The 24,190-nt window shown below is 39.5% G+C and overlaps 1 protein-coding gene and 1 long non-coding RNA gene across 2 annotated transcripts in view; both read right to left on the bottom strand.

The window, feature by feature from the left end:
- HS6ST3 (heparan sulfate 6-O-sulfotransferase 3) overlaps positions 1 to 24,190 on the bottom strand; it is a 725,337-nt gene that overhangs the window by 279,598 nt on the left and 421,549 nt on the right. The gene's annotated exons all lie outside the window — the stretch shown is intronic.
- Positions 3,936 to 24,190, bottom strand: part of LOC130355465 (uncharacterized) — an 80,158-nt gene continuing 59,903 nt past the window's right edge. The window contains exons 2-4 of the long non-coding RNA XR_008888537.1: positions 6,118 to 6,504; positions 4,252 to 4,358; positions 3,936 to 3,988 (exon numbers count right to left, since the gene is read on the bottom strand). This is a non-coding gene — a long non-coding RNA (uncharacterized LOC130355465). The remainder of the gene's footprint in view (positions 3,989 to 4,251; positions 4,359 to 6,117; positions 6,505 to 24,190) is intronic.

Raw genomic sequence — 24,190 nt, 5'->3', positions numbered from 1 at the left:
AATTCAAAAGATATACATTGGCCAGGCTGACCCTGATACTTACCAGCAAATTGTTAAAGATTACAGCGCATGCAAAGTTTTTTTTTATTAAATGTTTTCTGGCAGAGCAGTGCATCAAACGTTTAAGTAGGTTCACCTAGGGGAACACTACAGGTAGATTTGACTGAACCAGGGAAATTGGGTTTAAATAAATTTAATGTTATTTTCAAGAATGCCTTAAGGACTGAAATCTAAGGAATTGTGAATTAGTGTGCATGTGTTCCTCTACAAACATATTTGGTATTTTTTGTTTTCTTAAAATGTCATGCATTTTCCAATTGTTTTATGAAAATCAAAAGTATATTTCTGCTATTTGTTTCGGCTTTAGGATGCTGGAAAATTCTCTCATATTCTTTGCATTCCTTTAAATGTCATATTGAACCGATGAAATAATTTGCATGGTAAAGCACGATTGACTAAGCAATATCAACAGACATTGCCCATAATTGTAAAATATCATTGATGTTATTGTTGATAGAGTGGGTACCCCTAATAGGATATATAGGCAACAATTTGACATTCCTAGATATTGTAGTTAAACAATAATTTAGTCATTAAAGTATTTAAAAATATAACTACTTTATTATCATTATCATTATTTTCTGAATACTCATACAAAGAACATTTTCTACATATTGCTTTTACATATGTAAGACTAATAGTATGAAAATAATGGGAATTTTAGGTGAAATTTTATGTGGCAGACTACTTCAACCATTTAACTATGTGCAATAACAAGAAACAGTCAATACATGGAAGACACTTAAAGGGGTACTCCGCCCCTAGACATCTTATCCCCTATCCAAAGGATAGGGGATAATATGTCAGTACACCGCGGTCCCGCTGCTATGGATCCCCGGGATCCCCGCTGCGGCACTGCACTATCATTACAGCACAGAGTGAGTTCGCTCTGCACGTAATGACGCGCAATACAGGGGCCGCAGCATCGTTACGTCATGGCTCCGCCCCCTAGTGATGTCACGGCCTGCCCCTTTCAATACAAGTCTATGGGAGGGGGTGTGGCGGTCGTGGTGCCCCCTGCCATAGACTTGCATTAAGGGGACGGGCCGTGATGTCACGAGGGGCGGAGCCATGATGTCACACGGCTCCGTCCCCTGTATCGCCCGTCATTACGCACAGAGCGAACTCACTCTGTGCTGTAATGATAGCGGAGTGCCGCAGCGGGGATCCCGGGGCTCCCCAGTAGGCATCTTTATTTGCTTTGGCTTTGCTTATGTATGATGTATTTATTAAACTATCAAAGGGGGTTGTAAAATTTGGCTTACATAAGAAAAAAACAATAAATTACTTTAGAAAGCAATTTTTACAGCACACATAAGCAAAAAACAATAAATAACTTCAGAACACCACTGGGAAACACCACCTCCTCTCCTCTGTGTTTATTTAAAGTTTTTACTACTCCCCCCCCCCCCCCTAAATGTACTAAACTATTTTTTGTGTTTTTTTTCTTCTCATTTAAGATCCGTGTATGCAGAGGACTTCTTTGTCTTCAGGGGACTACGTACATGACCAGTGTGTTTTTAATTGATAAAATGCTTAAAGGGGTATTCCAGGAAAACACTTTTTTATATATATCAACTGGCTCCAGAAAGCTAAACAGATTTGTAAATTACTTATATTAAAAAATCTTAATCCTTTCAGTACTTCTGAGCTTCTGAAGTTAAGGTTGTTCTTTTCTGTCTAAGTCCTCTCTGATGACACCTGTCTCGGGAAACGCCCAGTTTAGAAGAGGTTTGCTATGGGGATTTGCTTTTAAACTGAGCGTTTTCCGAGACAAGTGTCATCAGAGAGGATTTAGACAGAAAAGAACAACCTTAACTTCAGAAGCTCATAACTACTGAAAGGATTAAGATTTTTTAATAGAAGTAATTTACAAATCTGTTTAACTTTCTGGAGCCAGTTGATATATATAAAAAAAAGTTTTTTCCTGGATAACCCCTTTAAAGAGGACGTGTAGGGGGAGTGTTTATTTATTTATTTTTTTATTTTTTTTAAACGTGTTGTGTTTTTAATTAAATTTACTTTACAGGCTCAGTAGTGGAAGCTGTGTTATAGACAGAATCCATTACTAAGCTGGGGCTTAGCATAAGCCTAAAAAACAGCTAGCGTTAACCCCCAATTATTACCCCAATACCCACCACCCCAGCAATCTGATTGGTTGCTATGGGCAACTGCACAACTTTTCCTCTACACTGGTTTTCCGCATATTCGTGAATATTGACTCATCCCTTATTTAATGGTATAGGGAACTTTGACTGGTGCATTAACTCTGTGTTTTTTTGCACATTGAAACCAATAGGTCCATTGTGGTCTATGGGGATCTCACAGCATGTAAATCAAGATAAGCAAAACTGTCTTGGCAGCGCAGTGGAATGGGAGACCACCACAGGTTTGAGTCCTGGGGTGGGACAGAGTGTTATAGTTAAACTTTACTTTCCTAGAAAAGCAGCTGAGTTGCCCATAGCAAGCAATCAGAAAGCTTCTTTCATTTTGCAGAGGCCTTGTGAAAAATGAAAGAAGCAATCTGATTGGTTGCTATGGGCCATTCAGAAACTTTTCTTCTGGACAGGTTTTCATAAATCTCCCTCTGTGGGGGAGATTCATCAAAACCAGTGTAGAGGAAGAGTTGTGCAGATTGCTTCTTTCGTTTTTGAAAAGGTCTCTGAAAAATGAAGGGAGCAATCTGGTTGCTATGGGCAACTCAGAAACTTTTCCCGGAAAAGCTGCTGAGTTGCCCATAACAACCAATCAGATCGCTTCTTTCATTTTGCAGAGGCCTTGTGAAAAATGAAAGAAGCTATCTGATTGGTTGCTATGGGCAACTCAAACTTTTCCTCTGGACAGGTTTTGATTAATCCCCCTCTATGGGGGAGATTCATCATAACCAGTGTAGAGGAAGAGTTGTGCAGTTGCCCATAGCAACCAATCAGAGTGCTTCCTTCATTTTTGAAAAGGCCTCTGAAAAATGAAGGAAGCAATCTGGGTACTATGGGCAACTCAGAAACTTTTCCAGGAAAAGTTTCTGAGTTGCCCATAGCAACCAATCAGATCACTTCTTTCATTTTTCACAAGGCCTCTGCAAAATGAAGGAAGCAATCTGATTGGTTGCTATGGGCAACTCAGCAGCTTTTCCAGCAAAGAAAAGCTTAACCACAACACTGTAACACTCTGTCCCACCCCGTGGTGATCTCCCATTTACTGTGCTGCCAAGACAGTCCTGCTTAGCTTACTGTTTAGCATACCGTAAGATCCCCATAGACCACAATGGGCCTATTGGTTTCAATGGGCAAAAAATCACAGAGTTAATGCAGTAGTCACAGTTCCCTATACCATTAAAGAAGGGAGGACTCAATATTCGCGAATATGCGCATATGCACATAGATTTTCGCATATGCGCATAAAATTTTGCATATACGAAAAAAACGAATATTCGTAATTACGAATAAATAGTGCTATATTTGCAATATTAGCGAATTCGCGAATATGCAATATTCACACTTAAAATTTAAATTGCGAATATTTGCGAGCAACACTAGCGAGAACCATTGTTACTGGCCATCGCCAGGCTAAATAACACCAGCCTGTTGCCACCTAGGCCCAGGAGCACCATGTTTGACCCTCCGGGCCTGTTGGTACCAGCTCTTCCCGGCACCCCTGTGGCAGTGGGTACCGGGGTAATAATTGGGGGTTAGCGCTAGCTGTTTTTTAGGCTAACACTAAGCCCTGGCTTAGTAATGGATTCCGTCTATAAGACAGCTTCCACTTCCAGCTTTACTGTAATGTAAATAAATAAATAAAAAAACATGTTTAAAAAACTTTTATTCCAAAAACACCCACAGGCCCTCTTTAACCATTTTATTAATATAAAAAAAATGTGGGTCATCATTGTAGTCCTCCGAATCCGAAGTAGACCTCTGTATAAACTCATCTAAGATGATAATAAAAAAAACATGTTAGAACATTTTATACTGCTCTCCCCTGGGAAGAATGCCCATAAAGCAGTTTTTCCAAACAGGGAGCCTCCAGCTGCTGCTAAACTACAACCCTCATCATTTCCAGACAGCCTTTGGCTGTCTGGGAATGATGGGTGTTTTAATTTAGCAATAGTGAACCTCCAGTTTAGCTACATTTGGAGTCTTGCTGTTCCTAAAGGGTGGAGATGAGCGGCGGTGAATTTTTAAATTTGCTTACGTGCGGAAGTTTTATATTCTCGGTCAGACCTGAAGTAGACTTGCAACTTTTTGAAGTTGGTTTGTGACTTTTTTTTGCCTGCGTACGACATCATAAACACCTTACCACTGCAAAGTGAAATAGAAATTTGCTTAGGTAAGGCTGTTTGTAACTTTTTGCTTACCCACAAAAGTTGCACAATAAAATGCATAGGCGTATGTGCGACTTTTTATGCTAATCTTGTAAGCAAAAAAAAAGGCTCTAGATGCCTTGATAAATGTCCCCCTATGTGTCACAAAGATCACACTCTCTGTTACACAGAGAGGGAGAGCGGTGAATAGTAAAAGTGTTCCACAGCGCTGTAATTACCAATGTCTTTCACTTATATGGCCAAGTTTTATATGTTTATAATATAAATTTTATAACTTCGGATTCAACCATCCATTCTCTGTTTTATTTTCACTGTATTTTATGTGTCACATTCCTATGCAAGGGCCCTGCAAAGGATGTTATTTATAATAAAGCAATAAATTGCTACGTAATATATCTAATTCTCACTCTCAATTTTCTACTATTACTTCAATCTCTATTGCCCTCATTACCTAGTAGGACTGTTTCCATATACTTTTTCTTCTTAGTCTAATTAAGCACATAGGGTATTGTGTAACACAGTATCCTTGGTTTGGTGTCTTTTCAGTCAATGTAGAGCGCCCAGATTTTTTGGGTTTGTATCCAAATTGTCAAATAGGTGAACCTATAAAGCAGCTCCTCACTAGTCAGTCATATATATTGAGTAGAGTTTAGTGAGCTTTCAAAAGTTCAGCCTGTCAAACTTTTGGAAACTGTTTGATTCATGGAGGGTGACAGTGAAGTGCTTAAGTTGTGCTGGTTTAGTGTATCTCATCACTGGTCTGGGCCTCTTCTTGTGTAGCCTCACCTATAGCGTTGATATCATGAGAGGAGGAGCTACACAAGAAGAGGCCCAGACTGCAGTGTGACATGTCGGGCATCAGAACCAGGAAGAGGATGACACCAAAGGCTGGGATATCAATACCAGGGGCATCAGGGGAGCAGAAGGAGGTGAGCAGAGGTTTAATTTTTTTATGCATTTAGCCTGGGCATGATTATAAAAAGGAGTATCCCTTTAAGAGTGCTTGATACTGTTAACACATTAAACTGTATAAAAAAAATAATATACAGAAAGCTCCAAGGCTCCCCAGAGTGGAGACTGCATGCAGACAGAATTTAATCATTTACTGCTATGTCTACACATTGGAGTTTTAGATCTACATCTGAAAAGCAGAGGGATGGCCCCTATACAGATACATTAAAGGGGAATTCTTGTATTTAACTTCTGTTCAACTGTTTTGTGTTTTTTTTTTTATTAAATATTTTTTGTTTAAAACAGATATTTGACAGTAAAGAAGATATAAGTACATAGAATAATAAACAAAGGTCATTGCATATTAACAAGACCAGGTTACAATATGCTGATAACTTCTGATCCCCTATCCACAGTATAGGGAATAAGTGTCTGATCATGGGAAGTCTGACCGCTGTATGCATCTTGTGTATCTCCAGCTCTTGTATAAAAGATCCATAGATGGGGCATGTGTCCACCATCATTTCATGCATGAGGAGAGTAGGGATGCTGGGCAGGAGACCATTGGGGTCCCAATGGGTGGACCCCCTGCAATCAGACACTTATCCCCTTATTCTGTGGATAGGGAGTAAGAATTTAGGTACCGGAGTTCCCCTTTAAGAAATTAGTCAGCAGGAAGAAAATGAAATAATACTAAATAATGCTTTATGTGATTCATTGTCAGTTACATGGGATGTGCATGTAATGTAACGGTTACACAATATAAAGACATTGTAAGGACTCACGGCAGTTGGCAGGACATTCACGGAGGAAGTGGATCCGATGGACCTGTGTGGCAGATGACACGGGCTGTGCCAGGGAGCAGAATCTAAGGTGCTGCTGGTTTTCACCAGAGCCCACCGCAAAGCGGGATGGTCTTGCTGAGGCAGGCGGCACCCAGGTCGCTATCCCTGGCATGACTCAACCATACATGCTTCTGAGGTGATGCGGGGCATAGGAAGGATACAGCAACTTGTGGTCTGGATAGCAGTAGGTCAGGGCAGGCGGCACATGTGCAGAGTTAGGAATGTAGCAGGAGGTCAATAGGCAGGCGACAAGGAGCTAGGTCAGGTCACGGAACAAGGGGTCAGGAACACAGCAAGGCAAGACAAAGATAAACTTTCTCTCAGGCACTAAGACAAACAAAGATCCGTCAGGGAATGATGGTAGGTGCGCAGACCGTGACAGACGTAATCTTGCTATTCTATGGATTATCAGAATCTTTTAGCTCTGATATCAATTAACTCCTTAACGACGCAGGACATGTATTTAACGCAATATAGTGACCCCACGTCATATTGGGTCAGTCCCAGTGGCCATCAACGGCCGGGACCCACGGCTAATACTGGACATCACCGATCGTGGTGATGCCCCGTATTAACCCTTCAGACGCGGCGGTCAACTTTGAACGCCGCGTCTGAAGGGTTAATACGGGGCATCACCGCGATTGGGGATGTCCGGCATTAGCCGTGGTTCCCGGCCGTTGATGGCCACTGGGACTGAAGTGAAAACGAAAGCATCCCGGCAGCTCATTCGGGCTGTTCGGGACTGCCACGGTGAAATTGCGGCGTTCTAAACAGCTTGCAGGACACCAGGAGGATCCCTATCTGCCTCCTGCATGTCCGATTGCCAAATGACTGCTCCGTGCCTGAGATCCAGGCAGGAGCAGTCGAGCGGCAATAACACTGACCAGTGCCATGTTAAAGGGGTACTCCGGTGAATAACTTTTTTTTTTAATCAACTGGTGCCAGAAAGTTAAACAGATTTGTAAATTACTTCTATGAAAAAATCTTAATCCTTCCAGTACTTATTAGCTGCTGAATACTACAGAGGAAATTATTTTCTTTTTTTAACACAGTGCTCTCTGCTGACATCATGACCACAGTGCTCTCTGCTGACATCTCTGTCCATTTTAGGAACTGTCCAGAGCAGCATATGTTTTCTATGGGGATTTTCTCCTACTCTGGACAGTTCTTAAAATGGACAGAGATGTCAGCAGAGAGCATTGTGGTACCCCTTTAATAGCATCAGTGTGTGCAGTGTGTGCAATGTTATAGTCCCCTATGGGGGGCTATAACATTGCCAAGAAAAAGGGAAAAAAAAGTGTTAATAAATGTGATTCAACCCCTTCCCTAATAAAAGTCAGAATCACCCCCCTTTTCGCATAAGAAAACAATATAAAAAAAAATAAATATAAACATCTGTGGTATCTCCATGTGCATAAATGTCTGAACTATAAAAATATATTGTTAATTAAACCGCACAGTCAATGGCGTACACGTAAAGAAATTCCAAAGTACAAAATTGTGTATTTTTGGTCACTTTTAAACCATTAAACCCTTAACGATACAGGGCGTTTATATACGCATCATATCGGGTCGGTCCCGGCGGCCATCAACGGCCGGGACCCGCGGCTAATACAGGACTTCACCGATCGCGGTGATGCCCTGTATTAACCCTTCAGACGTGGCAATCAAAGTTGACCGCCACATCTGAAGTGAAACTGAAAGTATCCCGGCAGCTCAGTCGGGCTGTTCGGGACCGCCTCTAAGGGCAGGAGTACCTCTAAGGGCAGGAGTACCCCTTTAAGGGGTTAAAAAAATGAATAAAAAGCGATCAAAGAGTCCAATAAAAACAAACATGGTACCGATAAAAACTTCAGATCATGGCACAAAAAATGAGCCCTCATACATCCATATGCGAAAAAATAAAAAGTTATAGGGATCAGAAGAGGACATTTTTAAGCTATAAATTTTCCTGCATGTAGTTATGATTTTTTCAGATTTTTTCAGAAGTACGACAAAATAAAACTTATATAAGCAGGGTATCAATTTAACCACATGGACCTGCAGAATAATGATAAGGTGTCATTTTTACCGGAAAATGCACTGCGTGGAAACAGAAGCCCCCAAAAGTAACAAAATTTATTTTTTTCTTAAATTTTGTCGCACAATTATGTTTTTTTTCTGTTTTGCTGTGGATTTTTGGGTAAAATGACTAAGGTCACTGCAAAGTAGAATTGGTGGCGCAAAAAATAAGCCATAATATGGATTTTTAGGTGGAAAATTTAACGGGTTATGATTTTTTAAATGTAAGGAGGAAAAAACAAAAACGCAAAAACTGAAAAACGTTCTTAAGGAGTTAAATGCAGTATCGTGTTCTGAGGGCTGGTTTGCCCTATTGTTACTGTTTCAAAATAGCATTATTTGACTCAGTATTGTTATTATTCCTTACAATAGGATCGTTATTGTTCTTGAAAAAAAATCTACTGAACAAATGCAATAAAAAAACACAGTAAAGCTAATAAACTGTACATGTAATAAGAAGTACAGCTTCAATAATAGAAAAAAAATTCACAATTAGACTCTTGTAATTCATGGTACTGTTATGCTGGAAATATAACAACATTATTGTCTACAGAAGAATAATACATCTATGAAAGTTTGAATGTATTGAGGTATTTAATAGAGAAAATACATTTCCGCCTCTGCGGCTGCTAGCATTGATCTCTTTAATAGTTTTCCTGGGAGAGTTTAAAGTGAACTAAATTTACTTGAAGTAAATTTAAAAGAGTATAAAACAACACTGTTTTTGCTTTGATTCATAAACAGCCTTTTCTCCAAAATAGTTCAGTGTCTGCAGGCCTCATTGTATTTTTTATTCTAGAGATCTTTGGATTTATTTATTTAAAAAATGTTTTATTTATTGTATAAAATTACCTGCAAATAAAAAATAGCGATACCTTTTTATTGTGTATTATGGAGATGGACTTTATTTGTGCATATTGCAGTCATACTGTTTAGACAATACATCCCAAATTCTATCATCTGAAGGGATCATTTTCTTTTGAGAGCTCTGTGAAAATGTTCTGTCCTCTGATTATAAAATGAAATTGTAGATAGAAGATATTTGTCTGCTCACAAATATAGGGGGCAATTTGCTAAGATTGTCATCTCACCCGCCACTCTTTAGAAAAATCCTGCAGCCATAGGAGTCGATCAGTTCATTAAGACATGCACAACTCTTAAAGGGATGCTCTGGGGAACAAAACTTATTCCCTATGCAAATGATAGGGAATTAGTGTCTGATCACGGTGTTTCCGCTTTCTCGGATCCCCTTGAAAACTACAGTACGGGGCCTGGCTACTTACCAATCCCTGAATCACTCCTGCCCTCACCTTCAGAGGCATAATCATGTGACGGCCCATTCAGCCAATCACTGGCTGAGATGGGGACCCATCAAAACCATGAAGTTCCCCCGGGTACCCCTTTAATAAATCAAACACTGTAGCAGCTGATGTGCAGAACTTTGAAATCTATACTAGCTCTGAGCAGGCGTAGATTTCAGCTATACAATGCCATTAAGCCACACACCCTGCTACACCAAGCGTGTCCATTTTTGTTCTAACTGGCAAGGCCAGTGTAAAAGAGCAAAAAGTTGTATATTTTAATGCAAAAATATGTTAATTTTCTACACCAAATGCCCTGTGTAGGGCCATCATAAATTCTCCCCATTCAGATGGACCACATCTAAAAGCCTACCCACAGGATAGTACATGTATTCTATAGTCAGGAGGACCTAGGCTTATCATTGAGAAAAGGGCCAGCACTTACTATTCCTGCCAACTGACTCACATAATGAACTTCCCTCCATTAAAGGGGTATTCCAGTGCTGAAAAACTCATCCCCTATCCTAAGGAAAGGGGATAAGTTTCAGATCACGGGGGTCCGAGTGCTGGGGCCCCCCACGATCTCCTGTACGGGGCGCCGGCTCGCTGGCCAGTTAGCGGCTGTTGACCACCACACGAAGCGGCGGGTGACACGCCCCCTCAATACATCGCTATTGCAGAGCCGGAGATTGCCGAAGGCAGTGCTCCAGCTCTGCGATAGAGTTGTATTGAGGGGGCGTGTCAGCCGCTGCTTTGTGCTGTGGTCAACACGCCCCCTTCCCGCGGGCTGCCGGGGCCCCATACAGGAGATTGGGGGGGCCCCAATGGTCGGACCCCCCGCGATCTGAAACTTATCCCCTATCCTAAGGATAGGGGATAAGTTTTTCAGCACTGGATATCTCCTTTCATAGGCAATGGCATGCAAACATGGTGACAATTCATTTAATAGTCTTCAATATTTTTCATCCTCCCTACTGAATTGCCCACCAAATGTATCATATGGATCTGAAAAGATTTACTACATCATGAATGATACTCAAAGATCATTGAAGTCTTTCTTTGTGTGCAGAGACAACACTAAGCTGCGTTTGTCTTTTTATGAAGTATGTTTTTATTGTTTGAAGTTTCCCATAGCTATAGTTCAATACATATACACACAATGGACACTTTATTAGGTACACCAGTTCAATTGCTTGTTAACACAAATAGCTTATCATCCAAAGTCAATCCACTTAGGCATGCAGACATTGTCAAGACAACTTGCTGTTCAAACCAGCTTAAACCAAGTTCAAACCAAGCATCAGAATGGGGAACAAAGGGGATTTAAGTGAATATGAATGTAATTTTGTTGTTGGTGCCACACAGGCTGGTCTAAGTATTTCAAAAATTGCTGATCTTCTGGGAATTTCACACACAACCATCTCTAGGGTTTACATAGAATGGTTCATAAAAGAGAAAATATCCAGTGAGTGGCAATTGTGTGGAAAAAAAATACCTTGTTGATATCAGAGCTTAGGGCAGAATGGCCACACATAACAGAGAACAGTAACTTACATAAGCACTTGTTACAACCAAGGTATGCAGAATACCATCTCTGAATGTACATGTTGAGCCTTGAAGCAGATGGGCCACAGCAGCCGAAAACTACATCGGGTGACACTCTTGTCAGCTAAGAACAGGAAACTATGGCTACAATGCACATTGTAGCAGAATGTCATTTCTTCTTTAGTATTGGCACATGAATAGATATAATAAAATATTTATAAAGATGTGAGGGGTACAGTTCTGATTTAACATACATGGAGTCGTGGGAAAGCACCATTAATAAGGAAAACCCAGGGCATTTTCTGTGGCATGACTATGTAAAGTTTTGTGGGCTCAAAAAAAGAAAATCCAAAATGAAATCACAAAATATGTTACTATAGCTTCTTCTGTTTAAAACAAACAAACAAAACAACAGGGCAATATAATTCTTACCTGTAAAGTGAAGTTTAGAAAGCAGAGCAGCCCCATACATGAATTGCGAACATGAAAAAAGAGGAAACAAAAGGATATGTTAATATTGCTTCAAAAGATAGTGTCAATCATGCTATCATTTTCTATTATACAAACTATTATTTAAAAAATATTATAAGTTCTAACTGATATGACTCAAGTCCTGCAGGAAGGCATGGGAACAGAGATCCTGCATTTTTTCCACAGCAGGAACACTGTTCCCATTAGCAAGAGATCAGCCCTTGAGTGGAAATCTTGGGTGAGGTCCCACACTTTTTTCCCCATGACTTGACCCCTGCTTACATGGCTGAATGGTATGGTATAAATAATTTGCATTGAATTGACATCAATGGGTAGCAACATATCCGCGTGTGGATATTCCTCAGCATATTATTTACATTTGAATGTATTCTTAACCCCTTTTGCACTTAAATTTTTTCCTCCTCACCTTTTAAAAATCATAACCCTTTTAATTTTGCACCTACAGACCCATATGATTGCTTTTTTTTGCGCCATCAATTCTTCTTTGTAATGACATCAGTCATTTTACAGAAGATCTACTGCAAAAATAAAAAAAAATCATTGTGCGACAAAATTGAATAGAAAAAACACAATTTTGTAAATTTTGGGGGCTTCCGTTTCTATGCAGTGCAACATGGGGGCTTCCGTTTCTACGCAATGCAAAATTATACCCTACTTATATAGGTTTGATTTTGTCTACATGCCCGAAAATGAATACATTTAAAAATGTCCTCTTCTGACACCTATAACTTTTTTAATTTTCCACATACGGGGATGTATGTGGGCTAATTTTTTGCGTTGTGATCTAAAGTTTTTATGTTTTGCTTAACCTCTTGGGGACACAGGGCGTATGCATACTCCCTGCATCCCCGATCCCTAAGTACTCAGGGCATACTTGTACGCCCTGGTCCAGGTTAATGGGCTTAAACTGTTCTCACCATCAGAGAACGAGTTAAATCCAGTGGTTCCCGGTTGTTACGGGCAGCCAGGATCCACATCTAATGCTGGGTACGGCCGATCGGGCCGATGGCCGGCATTAACCTTTTAGACGCAGCGATCAAAGTTGATTGCGGTGTCTAAAGCGAAAGTAAAAGAATCCTGAGTAGATTTTTTGGGAAAATAACTGATGTCATTACAAAATAGAATTGGTGGCGCAAAAATAAGCCATCATACAGATTTTTATGCGGAAAATTGAAAGGGTTATTATTTTTAAAAGGTAAGGAGGAAAAAAAAACCTTAAGGGGTTAACAGGGTCATAGCAACTTTAACAGGGAGATTATATTTTATAACAGAAGATGTGTTTGTAGATTGTGGCCCATGCAGTAGTACCATCTCAGCGAGTGCAGCCACACGGCAGTGCAATTACCAGTGGCAGATATTTGAAAAACTTGTACAGAGAAAAAGTAGAGCAGTTGCCCATATGAACCAATCCGATTGTTTCTTTCATTGAAAATATCAATCTGATTGGTTGCTATGAGCAACTCCTATCTACTGCCACGATGTGCAAGCCTGCCCTATGCAGACGTTACAAATGACAATGCTTATTATTGCAAAGCATGAGGCGAGCTTTATCAAAATCTGTGTAGAGGAAGAGTAGTGAAGTTGCCCATAGAAACCAATCAAATCGCTTTTTTTAGTTTCAAAAAGGCCTCTGAAAAATAAAAGAAACAATCTCACTGGCAGCTTTAGGTAGCTGCTCCATTCTTCCGCTACACAGGTTTGGGATAAATCTCCCCCATAGTTCATGCTCAGATTACAGGCATTACAGGGATTATAGGCCCGCTAGGATTAAATAAACAAAGTGATGTTAATAATTTTTATTAAGTAAGATTTACTGACATTATAGAATCACTGCACTGTTCTGTTTTGTGCATGTTTTTTTCTGCACTTGGGCCAAGAGAATATGCAGTGTATGTACCTTTAGGAGGTGTTTTTAAAGTGTGTTGCTAATAAAGTTGTAGAAGCACAAAAAGGTGGAGTGCAGAGATGACGGCTAGGCCAGACAAAGCGACAAGTGGTGCAAAATGGCCATTGCCCAGGTAAGCTCCCCTGGATCTGTTCCAGTTACCTGCATGGACTGCGCTTCTAAATTCCGGAAAGTAGTACTCGCCGTCTCTCTTTATATCTAATGCTGTAACTATATTTGGATTTTTAGTGGTTCTAATCTTTTAGATAATGCTTTCTCCAGCTGGCGAGTCCCATGGTTTCCATTCCCAACCCTCTCCTAATGAAGTTTGATTCTTGTATCTAATTAATTAGCTAATGATTCCAGGCCTGGAGAATGCTATGAATGCACCACATTCCTGTAGGTACACAGCGGCACCTAAACCACTTACCAGTCTACTTATCTTACATAGCTACCAATTTTCCTTTTCCTTTTCAAGATTATTTCATGATTTTAATAGATTTACAGGCTGAATCTACATAAAACATTTTGAGATGTTTTTATTGAGAAATTACTGCTATCTTTACATAAATATTAATAAATATTTGGCTAGAAACATTAAGGACGGTATACAGAAACGTACTAAAACCAAGAAATGTACCTTTATATACCTGAAGGTGTATATCTTTATATACCACTTAACGAGACTGGGCTAGACATTGTCCAATTGGGAGGAGGCTAGCTATGATACTTTACCAGTAAATGCAGCTTGGCAGTACATGACTTCCTAATAGCACATACCTTATAGAGTTTGATGTTGTTTTTTGTCAAGGGTTTTAAATAAATATTAACAATGTGCTGTGTTTCAGAAAAAAAAGATGAATTGCACCATTATCGGAAGGGCTTGACCTTATTGACCATATAATTATGTTATCCTTCCTGCATAAACACTTAAATAAAAGCCTAAAATATACACAGTCTTTATTTGACATCCATCTAATTGATGTTCAGCTGAGATGTCATGGCAAACAATGAGTCAATGAATGCTTTTTTATATTTATTTTTGTAATTCTGTTTAATTGTAAGAGAAAAAATAATAATATAATTGTCTATCTATCTATCTATCTATTTATCAGTTTTCCTCCACTTTCCCTGAAACATTAGGCAGACACTTTCTATAGGGCTATCACACTTTCCCGAATTTTAGAACTTGACCTCTTAACGACCAAGGACGTTTATTTACCTCCTTGGCCGGCTCCCGCAATATAACGCGGGGTCACGCGGTGACTCCATGTCATATCGGGTCGGTCCTGGCATGTAACTGAAGCTGGGTCCCGGTGGCTAATAGCGCGCGTCAGCGATCGCGGTGCCACGCGCCATTAACCCTATTCAAACGAAAGTAAATAGCTTCCTGGCTGCTCACTGGGGCTAATCAGGACCACCGCAGTGAAAATGCAGTGTCCCCATCAGCTAGGAAGTGAGCGGAGGTCCTCTTACCTTCCCCCGGCGCGTCCGATTGAGATGCAGGCTTGAGCAATCGACCGCCGATAACACTGATCAATGCAAAGCTATGGTTTTGCAGTGATCAGTGTAAAAGATCAGTGTGTGCAGTGTTATAGCCCCCTAAATGTCCAAATTATAAAAATATATCATTAATTAAACCACAAGGTCAATGGCGTACGCGCAAAAAAATTCCAAAGTAACTTTTTATATCATGAAAAAATGAATAAAAGCGATCAAAAAGTCTGATCAATACAAAAATGGTACCACTAAAAACTTCAGATCACGGTGCAAAAAATGAGCCCTCATACTGCCCCATACACGGTAAAATAAAAAAGTTATAGGGGTCAGAAGATGACAATTTTAAATATATACATTTTCCTGCATGTAGTTATGATTTTTTCCAGAAGTATGACAAAATCAAACCTATAAAAGTAGGGTATCATTTTAATCATATGGACCTACAGAATAAAGATAAGGTGTAATTTTTACCGAAAAATTTACTGCGTAGAAATGGAAGCCCCAAAAATTTACAAAAGGGCATTTTTCTTCAATTTCGTTGCACGATTATTATTATTTTTTTGTTTTGCTGTAGATTTTTGGGTAAAATGACTGATGTCACTGCAAAGTAAAATTGTTGGCACAATAAATAAGCCATCATATGGATTTTTTGGTGCAAAATTGAAAGGGTTATGGTTTTTAAAAGGTGAGGAGGAAAAAACAAAAGAACAAAAACAGAAAAACCCGTGGTTCTTAAAGGGGTACTCCGCCCCTGGCATCTTATCCCCTATCTAAAAGATAGGGGATAAGATGTTAGATTGGCATGGTCCCGCTGCTGGGGACCCCGGGGATCGCCGCTGCGGCACCCCACCATCATTACTGGACAGAGTGAGTTCGCTCTGTTCGTAATGGCGGGGGATACAAGGGTCGGAGCAGCGTCACGTCATGGCTCCGCCCCTCATGACATCACGGCCCGTCCCCTTAATGGAAGTCTATGGCAGGGGGCGTGACGACCGCCACGCCCCCTTCCCATAGACTTGTATTGACGGGGCGGGCCGTGACGTCACGAGGGGCGGAGCCGTGACGTAACGATACTCCGGACCCTGTATTTTCCGTCATTACGTGCAGAGCGATCTCGCTCTGCAGAGTAATGATAGCGGGGTGCTGCAGCAGCGATCCCCGGGGTCCCCAGCAGCGGGCCCCCAGCGATCTGACATCGCTTTGGATAGGGGATAAGATGTCTAGGGGTGGAGTACCCCTTTAAGGGGTTAAAGGTTCATGTACACAAGGTGGAAAAATCTCACGTGAATCCATCTGTGGACTTTGCTGTGAATGCATACAAAAATACACACATGAGGAAAATTTTGCAGAAAATTGCTCTGAAGATTTCACTACTTATACTGAAAGGGGTAAAAATACTCTTAAGAAATTGACCTTTTGTGCCCTTCATTCATGTCACAATAGGTCTATTTCTCCATAATAGGTGCAATTACTTAAAGACAGCCCAGATCTGAGACTGTAATAATAAAAATGTGTAGCCACTCTTCTCTTTCCACTTCAGCAATAAGAGGTTTTCACCTAAATTAATTTCAACATATGTATGTCAACTAAAAATATAATATAGTTAAATAAACCATAACCTACCCCTAATACAAAGGTTCTCTAAAGTCCCATTTAAGTATATGGGGTAAATGAACCCTTACCAACCCAATTTGCGGGGGTCTGGGTTTTTGTTTAAAGTTCCATACAAGTCTATGGGAAAGATATGTTATTGCATAACTTCCAAATGGTTGGAGATATTGTGATAATACTTGGTCACATGTTAGGTATATGTCCACAAAAAATATAGAATAGTTAATTAACCCTTTCCCACCCCCATTTTCCAGGGTCAGGACTTTTGTTTACAGTCCAATAAAAGTCTATGGAAATATATGATCCAGCATAACTTCCAAATGACTGGAGATATTTCGATAATACTTGATAACATGTTCCTTATATGTCAACTACAAATATAGAATCAATAAATTAATCCTAACCTACCCCCATTTGCGAGGATCAGGGTTTTTGTTTAAAGTCAAATGTAAGTCCATGGAAAATGTATGTTCTAGCATAACTTCCATCTATTTAGATAATACTTGGTAGACATGCTACTTATATGTCACCTAAATAGTTAAGGCTAGTTAAATTAACCCTAAATTACCCCCTTACTTGAAGGATGGGGTTTTTGTTCAAGTCCCATGCAAGTTTATGAGGCTTCCAGTACTTTACTCCACAGCTTACAATATCTTCATCACAACTCAGCCCCACCTGAGGATGGGATATGAGGACGGGATATGGGAACAGGATATCAGGACAGGATAAAAGGTTGGGATATGAGGGCAGGATATGTGAAAGGGATGTGAGGACGGTATATGGGGATGGGATATGGGGATTAGACTTGAGGTCGGGATATGAGGACGAGATATGAGGTCAGGATATGAGGACAAAATATGAGGAGGGTATGTGGGAATGGGATATAACGTTGGATGTAAGGTTGGGATATGAGATCAGGATATGAGGACAAATATGAGGACAATTGTGGGTCTCTTATATAAGTAGCAAAGTGCACTGATTAGAAGATAGAGACTTACGGTAAAACCTAATTTTATTATGGTCCTTTAAAAATGTTACAAATTTTATATAAACAAAAAAAAAGAGAGAACATACAAACAATAATACATAGCCTATTAGGGCTGCCATCACTCTATGGCTGTAATAGGTTGTGTATAATTGTTTGCATGTTCTCTCTTTATTTGATAAAAGTGATAAAATTTTTAAAGGACCATAATAAAATTTTTAAGTCTCATCTCCTAATCAGAAGGGTTATGGGAGGGGATTAGGCAGAGTTGGATGGCTGTGATGAAGAACTAAGGGAAAGCAATGCATTTGTGGTATTGTGGTAATGAGGAAAAGCTCAACCAGAAAGTAGTGAACGGACATGGTAGGGGAGAGGATTACATACACGCAAAGAAAAATGATGTTTGGTGATTTCAGAATTGTGGCAGGCTGGTAAGCAGATCTATATGCAACTGCAGTATGTTTACCTGACTTCGAAGTACCCTTTTAAGTTTATCAGTAAAATAAACACTTGAGATGATGCAACGACAATCTACAGTTTGAAAGATAGTTGTAAAAATAGCATATGCATCCATGACTTCTCCATTTAATGTCCTGGCATTGATCAAAATTAAGGATTCAACAAAGGCAATGATGGAGAAAACTAATTTCATGGTGAAATAATTCTAAAATGTACTGTGGGTACAGTGGCACAGCTATTTTAAAAGAATCTGAATTGCAAGGCATTTATGTGAATTGAAGACTATGTTCTGGACGTCTATGACTGTTGAAGGGAAACTATAGTATTTCTTTTATTATTCTTAGGCAAGATCCTTGCTCCAGGGCACTACAGCAGAAACATGTAGATTAACATTGTAATGCTGGAAAACTTCAGCAAGCCAATGATGGATTATGGGCAAGTAACCAGTGTAATATGTATGCAGTACATAGAATTGTTTAGACTGAAATTAAGCAGGGATGTGAATACAGAAGTGTCTACATTACAGTTTGATTCAAACTGATATACTGTATATTTCATGCATAGTATCTAAAACAATCCCTCTGAAAGAAGCAAATAAAGAGCTCCCCATGTATGTACTGAAACTCTGTGAATACTATTTAGTAACATAGTAACATAGTTCATAAGGTTGAAAAAAGACCAGAGTCCATCAAGTTCAACCTCTAACCCAAATGAGTTCCTACTGAGTTGATCCAGAGGAAGGCAAAAAACCCTCACACTAGAGGTAAAAATTTCTTCCCGACTCCAAATATGGCAGTCAGAATAAATCCCCGGATCAACCTTCTGTCCCTATAAATCTAGTATACATAACCAGCAATGTTCTTACTCTCCAAAAATGCAACCAGACCCTTTTGAACTCTTCTACAGAGTCCACCATGACCAACTCCTCTGGCAGATAATTCCACAGTCTCACTGCTCTTACAGTTAAGAATTTCTGTCTGTGCTGGTGTAGAAACCTTCTTTCCTCTAAACGTAGATGATGCCCCCTTGTTATAGATACAGTCCTGGGTATAAATAGATCATGGGAGAGATCTCTGTACTGCCTCTGATATATTTATACATAGTTATTAGATCGCCCCTAAGCCTTCTTTTTTCTAAACTAAATAACCCCAATTCTGATAATCTTTCTGTGTACTGTAGTCCTCCCATTCCCGGTATTACTCTGGTTGCCCATCTTTGAACCCTCTCCAGCTCCACTATATCTTTATTGTACACTGGTGCCCAGTACTGTACACAGTATTCCATATGTGGTCTGACTAGTGATTTGTACAGCGATGCCCCTATTGATGCACCCCATGATTTTATTTGCCTTGGCAGCAGCCACCCAACGCTGGTCACCACAGCTAAATGAACTGTTAACTAAAACTCATAAGCACATTTCCACGTCAGTTGTCCCAAGCGTTCTCCCGTTTAATACATAATCCCAGCCCGGATTTTTCTTCCCCATGTGCATAACCTTACATTTATCAATGTTGAACCTCATCTGCCACTTCCCAGCCCAAACCTCCAACCTATCCAGATCCTTTTGTAACAGTGCACTGTCCTCTATTGTGTTAATCACATTACAGAGTTTAGTATCATCTGCAAAGATTGCTACTTTACTATACAACCCCTCTACAAGGTCATTAATATATTAAATAGAATAGGACCCAAGACGAACCTCTGTGGTACCCCACTAGTAACAGTCACTATCAGAATAAGCACCATTAATAACCCCCCTCTTTTCCCTATCACTGAGCCAGTTACTTTAAGTTACTTTAAGCACTTGCGCACATTTTCCCCCAGTCCAATCCTTCTCATTTTATGCACCAACCTTTTATGTGGCACTGTATCAAATGCTTTAGAAAAATCAAGATATATGACATCCAGCGATTCCCCCTGGTCCAGTCTGGAGTTCACCTCCTCATAAATGCTGATCAAGTTAGTTTGACAGGACCGATTCCTTACACAGCCATGCTGATATGGGGCCAAACATTTTATTTACTCCAAAATAGCATCTCTTAGAAAACCCTCAAACAATTTATATACAACGGAGGTTAAACTAACAGGCCTGTAATTCCCGGGGTCACCTTTTGACCCCTTTTTAAATATTGGCACCCCATTTGCTATGCGCCAGTCCTGAGGAACCATCCCTGTCACTATAGAGTCCTTGAATATTTTTTTTCAACACAGCATGCAGTTTTTCCTGAACACTAAATTCTAATCATCAGGCTCTTGATTTGTATCATTGTTGTCACTTTTTTCAACTGATGTAAATGTTAACACATACAAAACTGCACTTTACATATGGTTTTAAAGGGGTACTCCACCCCTAGACATCTTATCCCCTTTACAGGATAGGGGATAAGATGTCTGATCATGAGGATCCACAGTGGCGGCTGCAGCACCCCAGACATCCATTGCATGGAGCGAACGCCCCGCTCGTGACGTCACAGTCACGCCCCCACAATGCAAGTCTATGGGAGGAGCGTGACGTCTGTCAAATCCCCTCCTATATACTTGCATTGAGGGGGCATGGCCGTAAGGTCACCAGTCTCCAGCATTGCACCCAACGCTGCAAACGAATGCCGAGATCAGGACCCCTGTGATCAGACATCTAATCCCCTATCCTTTGAATAGGGGATAAGATGTCTAGGGGCGGAGTATACCTTTAACTGGGACTGTTCTAAAAATGTCTTCATAATCCCTGCTCACATATTTGTTGCCAATAATTGTGTGGATCTCAGATGTACCACTAATGCCCTTGTATTAACATAATTAATACATGATTAAATAATTAATAAATAAATACAATAAAGCTCAAGGCATATGCAAGGGGAATTACATAGTTAAAACCACCACCTATCAGGGATACTTAAATACTATGGCCATAAGCACCTTTTCCCCTTCATCTACCATCAGATAGGATATAGGCACAATGCATTGATGTCAGCATGTCTCCCTGTATCATGCCACTGAAGCCTGTTGTCTGCACTGCTCCACTTATTTTTGGGACATAGTTACGTTACTACTATTTTACTGTAAGACTATGGGGATAGCACTAAAGGGTCCCTTTTACTTTGTAGGAACATGTATCCTCATAAACACACACATGCAGTAGCTGCAGGGACAGCATTTTTTCACCCCAAAAATACACATTTTTTAATCAATGTATATTACAAACATTCATATAATGGTATTATCTACATTATATCAAAAATTTTTGTTGGCGACAGGTACACTTTAAGCATTTTTGTTGTATTTCATAGTCTGCTATTTATATTTTGAAATTCGCTTTGTGTCTTCTTATGGAGCTGCAGGTTTTCACGCTGAGGTCTTTCAAGGTGAAATAGAACACAATTTAAGCATTAGAAAAATCTTTTTAGAGATACCAGGTGTTTATGTGCTGGCATAAGCTCCAAGCACTGGTCTGAATCCAAAGTCAGGTAATTTGATAAAGGGAATATTGCTGGCTTGGGCATACTTTTTTGGAACTTTATGGTCACATGGTAATGCTAGGTTTAAACTTCTTCAGTTAGCTCAATGATTCAGAATTAGGGATGAAAGCATAATGTAACACAGGAAAACGCTAACAAAGCAGAGTCAATTAAATTGTTGCCCAATGTTCTTCTACATACTTCTTCATCAGTGCCTCTGAGAATGTGATACCTGAACTTGCACTGGCGTGCTTTAAAAGGCACAAAAAATAGCTCTCCTGGCAAACAGAAATTTCCTTCTTAAATTTCTCTTCCAAGAATTTCTGATGTCAAAATGCCAGCATGGTGCATGTGCAGCAGAGTTATCCATGATTAAATGCTGATCAATTCCCACATTCTGCTCGTAAGATGCCAGGGCTAATTAACTTGTTGCATACATCACTACTATGGCTCATTATGCAAGTTCTCTAAGGTCACAATATAAAGAATTAAAGAAAGAATACTTTTCCTTGTATGTCCTGCTGTGTTGATTTTTGGCAATGGCATTTTAGTTTTTCCTCTTTACTTTCTAAAAGACATCATTTTTTCATTTTTCCATCGACAAGGTCTTTTCTGTTGCACTTTTTAACTTTCTATGGACCATAAAAAATATTTATGGAGTAGAATGGGAGAAAAAGCTAACCTGTTCTTGGCCTTTACCTTTAATTATGTTATCTTCATTCTATTGGTCAGTTTGATTTCAGTAATGGCAAATGTATATAGTTTTTTGTGTTTTACTTCTTTTAAAAATAAAAACATTACTATGTACTACCATATTCTGATATTGCTGCTTCTTATACCTATTTTACTGCAGAATGTTTTCTTTCTTTTTAGACTGGATGTTTTTTGCCAGGAAAGCTGTGGTTTTAATTGATACAATTATACGGTAGGTAAGACTTTGGTCACTTTGATATTATTTGACAGCTTAGATGACCGTTTTCTGTAATATCAGTTATTAATTGGGATAAATAATGTTATATTTTTTTAGTCACTCCATACCTGTTATATTTTCTTTGTTTTCTGTTTGTCAGTGCTTTGGATACCTGCTATTTTTTCTTCGTGGTTCCCTCTTTGTCAGAACTCTGTAAACCTGACCATTTATCTCCCGGGTTCGTTTGTCAGTACTCATGGTTAACCATTTGTTTCCTGACCTGTTTCCCTATTTTTTCTTTGTTGTTGTGACTCATGACACCCCTTCACTCCAGTCCCCAAATTTTCTGAAATTGTGACGTACATGAATGAGGTTTATCTACATTTTAATTTAAGTCCAAAAGTCCATGCCAATTCATTTTCTCAAGCTATGCCTATAGGAATCAGAATTCTATTGTTCTGATACAGAACTTCCTATCACCTGCTTCCCATTATGCAGCTTTAAATAAAGTTTAAAACAAATCTAACAGTCTGCATCCACCACTAGAGGGAGTTTTAAGGGTTACATACTATTTTTTTTAAAGGCCTTTTCCATATGCATTTGGATCTCCATTAAATAAAATTGCAAACTAGCAATATCTGGGATTATTTTCCAATACAGGCACTGCATAGTAGTTCCAGCCTTTGCTAGATAAAATCTAATATGTGAATTGTTATGCAGGGCAAAACAAGTCTGGATCAAAAATACTCCTTCTGCATGCTAAACAGTATAGGTAGTATTTCCTATTCAGACTATCATCCTATGCATGATAATGTTCCCCAGTAGTCATGGTCCAGTGCAAACTTCAGCTGAGCACTTAAAGAAGATTTTATTTTTACAAATAAAGAAATGTCAATACTTCTTTCATCACTTGCAGACAACTGAACGATGATAAACATCAGGCCGTTCCACAAGTGACTCTGCATGGAGGATCTATAATACTGAAAATTGTGTTTCTGCACGATAGCTACAGCCAGACCCTCCAGAGAGAAGACAGAGGTTGTTTATTACTGTTCCTGCTATTTTAATCACTCTACACACAGCACACTATGGGCACAGAATACATAGCCCAGCAGATGGCCATAAGACTTCCTGATTCCATTTTGGCTATCATGTGATCTCTGGGTGCTTGATACTAGTACTTAGCAGACCCAGACCAGCTCTCTAGAGATTGTCAGAAGCTGCAATCCCCTTGTAACTGGGGCTAATATGTAAGCTCCAGTTACAGGTGAAAGAACAAAGCAAAAAATTAATAAAGAAATTAAAAAAAAATACATAAAGTTAAAACTAAATTGATTAAATGCATACATTTATAAAAATGTTAAAATATACCCAACCAACAGCTTTTAGCCCCACCCACATACAATATATCTACCTATCTATCTATGTATCTATATATATATATATATATATATATATATATATATATAACTCAACCATTGTGACTTCAAAGCAGACTCAACATACAATGCTACGGACAGTCCACATCTGCGAAACATGTCAATGGCTGGAAGAACTGACCAATCAGAATGGGCATTTCACTGGTAAAACCCCTGTATTACTGAAACGTATGCACCAACTGGCTGTCTAGTACTGCCACCTACAGTACAGGGTGGTACTACATGTTCTGTTACTCTTTACCTGTGCCAAGGTTAGCTGCTCCTTTGGACCCCAAGTGAGGGTGGCTCCATTTTACTTTTTAGGACATTGGGGGAAATTTATCAAAACATGTCCAGAGTAAAAGTTGCTGAGTTGTCCATAGCAACCAAT

This window comes from Hyla sarda, chromosome 2, assembly GCF_029499605.1.
Source record: "Hyla sarda isolate aHylSar1 chromosome 2, aHylSar1.hap1, whole genome shotgun sequence".
Lineage (NCBI taxonomy): Eukaryota > Metazoa > Chordata > Amphibia > Anura > Hylidae > Hyla > Hyla sarda.
The sequence above is the reverse complement of the archived record's forward strand: the minus strand, read 5'-3'. Positions and strand labels throughout refer to the sequence as shown.